The 6000-nt window shown below is 31.0% G+C and overlaps 1 protein-coding gene across 1 annotated transcript in view; it reads right to left on the minus strand.

Annotated features, from left to right (window-relative positions):
- The window catches only part of LOC149414954 (PDZ domain-containing protein 8-like), a 36312-nt gene extending 36076 nt beyond the window's left edge, over positions 1-236 (minus strand). The window contains exon 1 of the mRNA XM_089643108.1: positions 101-236. The gene's annotated coding sequence lies outside the window, so the exon portion shown is untranslated. The remainder of the gene's footprint in view (positions 1-100) is intronic.
- Positions 237-6000: the final 5764 nt, after the last annotated feature.

The following is a 6000-nucleotide window of genomic DNA, read 5'->3' on the forward strand; positions in this document are numbered from 1 at the left end:
TGCATTTGTATTTCTAAATAATTTCATACGCAAATCAAATATTATCTTTCCAACTATTGTCTTATGACAAAACAATAATAAGATATATATAACTACTCACAGATCACTGGAAAAACCTCAATATTTCATATATAGCGGGAGCAGATTTTAAATCGGTATCCGTATTAATTTCTGCAAACTGCGAAACGTCAGATTATTATGAACATTGTACAAGTGCAACAGATTCTAGCGTAAAGTATTACAACTGTCAGAATGGCAGAAAGACAACTGGTAACTGGTGACAACTGGCCTCGGCCGGCAGATCGATAATCCCTGCTGTTCTCAGGTAGTCCTGTCACCGGATTTCCCGATATTATTTGAATGCGGAACCGGTTCTTTTTGGCGTCAGTTCCACTGGAATTATTACCAGGCGAAACTTTTGCATTATAGTTCGGGCAATAATTAGCCTGGATGCGAACGTATACTTAGACTTAGGATTATTGTTGCACATATTGTATAGATAACGCAGCGAAAGTTGGTTCTGATAAAAGATTGGTATTTAATTAATTTGTGCGTCGGTATAACGCTTCCTTTGTTTATTTATTGTCACTAGCAGAAGAGGAACAGCAAATTGTATTGTAAAATGAAATTTTTATAAAGCTTACAGCGTGTCATATTAATGTCGGTTCCAAGTTACATTATCAATGAAGTTTACATATCAGTTTGTACATAAGTATTATGTAGCCAAAATAAAACCAATTTTGGATTTCCTCCTTGTGACTTTACCTCTACTGAGACAGCATAATATGGAATACGTAAATTTAATCTGTAAGAAAGGAATATGAATTTAAAAAATTTATACAAAACAAAAGATTATGTAAAACGAAAAATTTACAAAACAAAACATTTATTGCCATGCAGAGAAGTTCTAAATATAAATCAAATCATAATAGAAATATAAACAATAGAGACACAACATTATTCACAAACCAACAGAGAAATATTCTTTAATGGACTTCTTGTATTGGGTAATATAAGTTTTTTTTAAATTTAAATGTCAATTGAACTGAATTTAAAAATACAATTTTAGGCAGTAAAAAAATATTGAATGCACTAGCATCTAGTGCCAAATATGTTAAAAAGAGATTTTTTGCTTACCAATAGTAAAAATAAATACTAGTTTTAATTTTTACTAAGTGTTTCATTGTTTTCTCCCCGAGAAATTTTCAGTAACTTTCTCTGTTTATTTTGGCCAAATTCAAAGGGGTTTATGATTATCAAAGGAGCCTTTAATTTTCGACAAATTAAAACATAATAAAAAATGTTCGGTTTTTTATCTGGACCATCTGGCCACCCTTTGCTGATCGTTACTTTAGTATAGCGACCATTCGGTGTATGTCGATTGTTTACCGAACCGTGGGACGACAGGTTAATTCTCCGTATTCCAACCTAATGCACGGTGTAATATTTACACATCATTTATAAGCAAAACGACCCCTAGATTTTAGCAGCTTAATGCAAGGAGCTGGTTCCAAAATTCACTGGATTTCTTCGGTTCAATTTCATTCTCCTGTAACTGGAACCGCAGTGACGTCAATTTTCAGATATTTTCAACCATCTCTAGTCACTTGCAATGCGCGCGCAAACTTTTGGCGGCAATAAGTGGTTACTACTTACAATTTAAGAAAATACATATATAATTATACTCGCCTTATAACCCGGCTCTACCCGTGAGATTTATTTGAATTCATCTGTAATGTTACGTCACCTTAATACTATTCGTTAATGTTACAGAAGAAAAAGAAAACTAATCAAATGTTTATTTTTCGATGAAAGTTCCATACCATAAATAAACAACTCAACAAACAAATAAACATAAATAAATAGTACCTACTCAGTTCAGTGAACAGTATAACAGTACAGCTTTTTCACAGACAACAATCACCCATAGAATCTTTTTAGGAGATATATCTCCCAGACTGACATGGTTTTATAAAAGTTATGCTGTCTCATTTAGTATTACGGTAAGATATATAATAAACAGTGTTAGAAGGAGAGAATATACCGTGCTTTCAGTTTGCATGGAAAAAAATTACCATAGACTCTCCCAAAATATTTTAAAATAATTCTATGAAACAGCATTTGAAAATTATTTGCCAAGGTTTGCAAATTTAAAAAAATATATTTTTATATAAAATGGAAAAAAGTGTTGTGACGATAACTGTTATAATATATGTTTGTGTTAAAATTTTTAATGTTTTTAAGTTATTTAGTTTTTAAGTTATTTAGTTTTCAATTATTAATGTAAAGTTTTTAATATGTCGATTTGTAATACTAAAATCCGGAGAATCTTTTTTAACTGCTTTCAAAACAGTATTTTATTTCGAAATATGTTCAAAAACAGCGAATTAATCTGGAATTGAATTTAATGCGAAAATATTTTTCGCACTATTTGTATTCTTACGGTTCACATATATGATAAGTACATTGCAAAATTTCAGAGGCTTTGGAAGTCAACAAACAATTCACATTTGAAATAGAATCTTCACTTTATTGCTGCATTTTGGGGATCCACGATAACTCAATAAAATGACAATTCAACACACCTGTAAAAAGTTATTAACCTTTCCTTATCTGTGGTGTATATTTATTACACATTGCTTCTAATAACTTTAATAATTATAATAAATTCTGGTTTCAGATTTTAGGTATTCTTCCGTTATACATTTATGCATTGAATTAAAAAATAATATTTTACATAGTTTTCAAATTCAATTAAAAATCAGAGTGTTTTGTTAAAAATCGGGAACAAATACACCAATACAATCAACCATGTGACACTGCTAAGCGAAGAGTGTGCGAGGAAATGACACGCTATTGATGTCCCGCTTTAGTTCGCTATGCGGGAACATCAGAAATCCACACCTCCGCAGTTGTATTTAGATCATCGATACCTACGACCGCATAACTGAGTGTGTGAGTCCAGCGCCCATCTAGCACATGCAGCCAGTCGGTCGCGGGCTGTTTACAGATAAGGACTCCTCGCACATTTGTTTAGCATCTGCCGATGGTTTTTTCATGTTTTCAGCAATTAAATTACAATTATTAACACTTTTGATATAAAATATAATAAACATAAGCGATAAGCAATGAATATTCATATTTTTCCGATATTAAATCGCTTATTTTGAGATGTGCATTGACTACACAGCACCGGAACGCGTGGATTTTTTTAGCACAGTAAGGGAAAGGTTAAAAAGAGATGAAAAAAAACTTGTGGAATTCCGCTGTATGCAAAGGTTCTTTAAAAAAACAACACTTGATTTCAAATATCGAATGGACACAACTATTTAAGTCAAGGGTTTAAGTAAACTTGCACTTAGTTTGGGCTATTTTAATAATTTATGCGTATTTCCTAACCTTCAAACTTAATTTTGATTGAGAAAAAATGGAACTTTATTGCATCTTTTACTATCTCCCACCATATAAACAATTAAGTTGAAACCAAGTGCCATTTATAATTATTTTCCGTATCAAGCATGCAGCGGAATTTAGTAGATCAAAAACTAACCTAACCTAGTTTTGTTTCATAACTTATCATGACTTTTTAAAGATGTGTTGAATTGTCATCGTGTTGAGTTATCCAGTGATCGTATTTTGGGAGGCAAAACACAGGTGAAATAAACAAAAAAACATTGATAATTTTTCCGAGTATTTATTTTTTGTTAAAAAACGGGCTTTCAAAGCGATGACATAATAGTAATTAGATTTATTCATATTATAAGTAATTCATATAATTTATAATTATAGCAATCTTTATATTCAATATTCATATAATATATTACAATATCAGTATTTCAAATTTATAATATATATTAAATATATGGGTGATGCGTCACAGACAGAACGCAATACAATTTAAACAAACATGAAACTAGGGAAAAATACAAAATAATGGAATTTATTTAAGTTAAAAAAAAAACAGAGTTAGTAATTAAAATGCATAATACTAATTATTGATTATTTTAAAAGCAAACAATGTAAGATCATTATCTACAAGGGGTAACACTTTTTTCGTTCAAATTATTAGGGGTTTAATTTAATTTTGTCAGTTCTATTTTACAAAAATAGGATTTGGCGGAGTTTGTTAAACTTGTTTGGTTCGGTTGAATTTCCCGATAACTGTTGTAAGGCAGATTTTGTATCACGCACGCAATGCCGGCACCCCGTCATCGTTGGAACGTTGTGGAACCACAGGTCACTCAAACGTCATATCGTCACCGTGCTGAATAGACGCAAGGGCAAACTTGTAACAAATTCATATACAAAAATGCTAAATGCAGTAGAGAACTTTTTTTTGTCTCGTCTGTAAAGTTCTCGGTATAATTCAAAAAGGACCAAAGTCTAGATATAAAAATAATTACATTGTTAGCATTCCCAAGTTGGTTGGGAACTAGTGCATGGCTATTAAAATCTGGTCACCAAACACAAAGGCTATCAATATATCTTAAGATGATGCACCACGTCGTTTGAAATTTGGAATCTGGCCCGTAATAAATTCCCGTTTGATTTGATTTATGCACGAAAAAAACATCGCCAAAAATTGTGTTTTATTTTATTTTGCGAAGTTCAGGCACAAATCTTTAAATGTTTTACAATAATTTTCTAAATAACTTAATTTGCCACGTTAAACTATTAAACCATTACTGAAAAGGCGTTCTTAAGTGGGAGATTTTGAACTTCAAAGTGGCTTTTATAGGACCGAAACTTCCAGACATATAGAGAGACTTTGCTTGATTATTTCAAAGGCCAAAATGTGTTCTACACATTGTATTTAACTAAAGCATTGAAAATATTTTAAGCGATTAAATTTTCAAACCAAAAACAGGTGATTTGCAAAATTTCATAGTGCTTCGTCTTAACATCAGGATATGTTAGCTGCTCAGTTTTGTTTGGATTGTCATTATATTGAAAATAATATAATTGTACAAGAATACAATATAATTGTACAAGAATATAATATAATTGTACAAGAATACAACAATAATTGATGGATGTTAGTTTAAATTTCAAAAAAACATTCAAAATAGAATCTCACTAATCCATAGTTCCAAATCTGTTACCATTTACATCAGAGAAGCTTCGGGTAAGAGAAAAAAATTGCTTTATGAGATTGTGTTTTGAGGTTATGTTGTAGTACTTGTAAGTAAGATGCTGAATAAATATGAAAATTTGTTATAGTTTGCCCAAAATCTACCTGGTCACAGCACGTGAGGACCGAGCACAGTTGTATAACTTCGTATTAACTCCACATTGTGATAACATTCACAAGTATTGTAAACAAATGGAATGATGCACCTACATTTTTAGTCACGCAATAAAAATTTTCAAGTTTCTTCAAGGGAGATTTTCTCACAATCACCATTTCCATTTTTCCTGCTCAAACTAAATAAAATTACCTAATTATTCTATGGTAAATATAATACAGAAAAGTGGGACACCGTAAATACGCACTTTAAAAAAGATCACTTTATCAGTTAGATAATTATGAGAAGTAAGTATTTCAGTTTCCGGAAATGAAAAATAATGTACTCAAAATAGATTGTACACTTGGCGGCCATTGTTATTGATGTGAAAGTTTTTTAACTTCACTTGTTTAGCCTAAAATGTTAATTCAAGAACCTAAATTAGGTTCTTAGTTAAGGTTTGATTAATCAAACCTCAATTAGGTTCTTAGTTAGGGTTTGGTTAATAAAAAAAACTGTTTCTTTTTTGGGAACAACACATATTATGATCTCACAAAAATCGTTGTATTTCGCTTATTGTTGTGGTGAGACATATTATCTAAATGGTGTTAGAGAGAAAAAAACGCTTTGTATTCAAATCTAGAAGATAACTACAGTAGAAATAAAATGTGCATCTTTATATAGACCAAAGGTTCCAACCACAATTTGAAAAAAATATTGTGGGACTTGAATTTTTGATTAATTATTTTTGTACAAAATGACAAAAAGCAAGGTG

The sequence above is a fragment of the Hesperophylax consimilis genome, chromosome 19 (genome assembly GCF_061612785.1).
Source record: "Hesperophylax consimilis isolate HC1 chromosome 19, BYU_Hcon_1.0, whole genome shotgun sequence".
NCBI classification, from domain to species: Eukaryota; Metazoa; Arthropoda; class Insecta; order Trichoptera; family Limnephilidae; genus Hesperophylax; species Hesperophylax consimilis.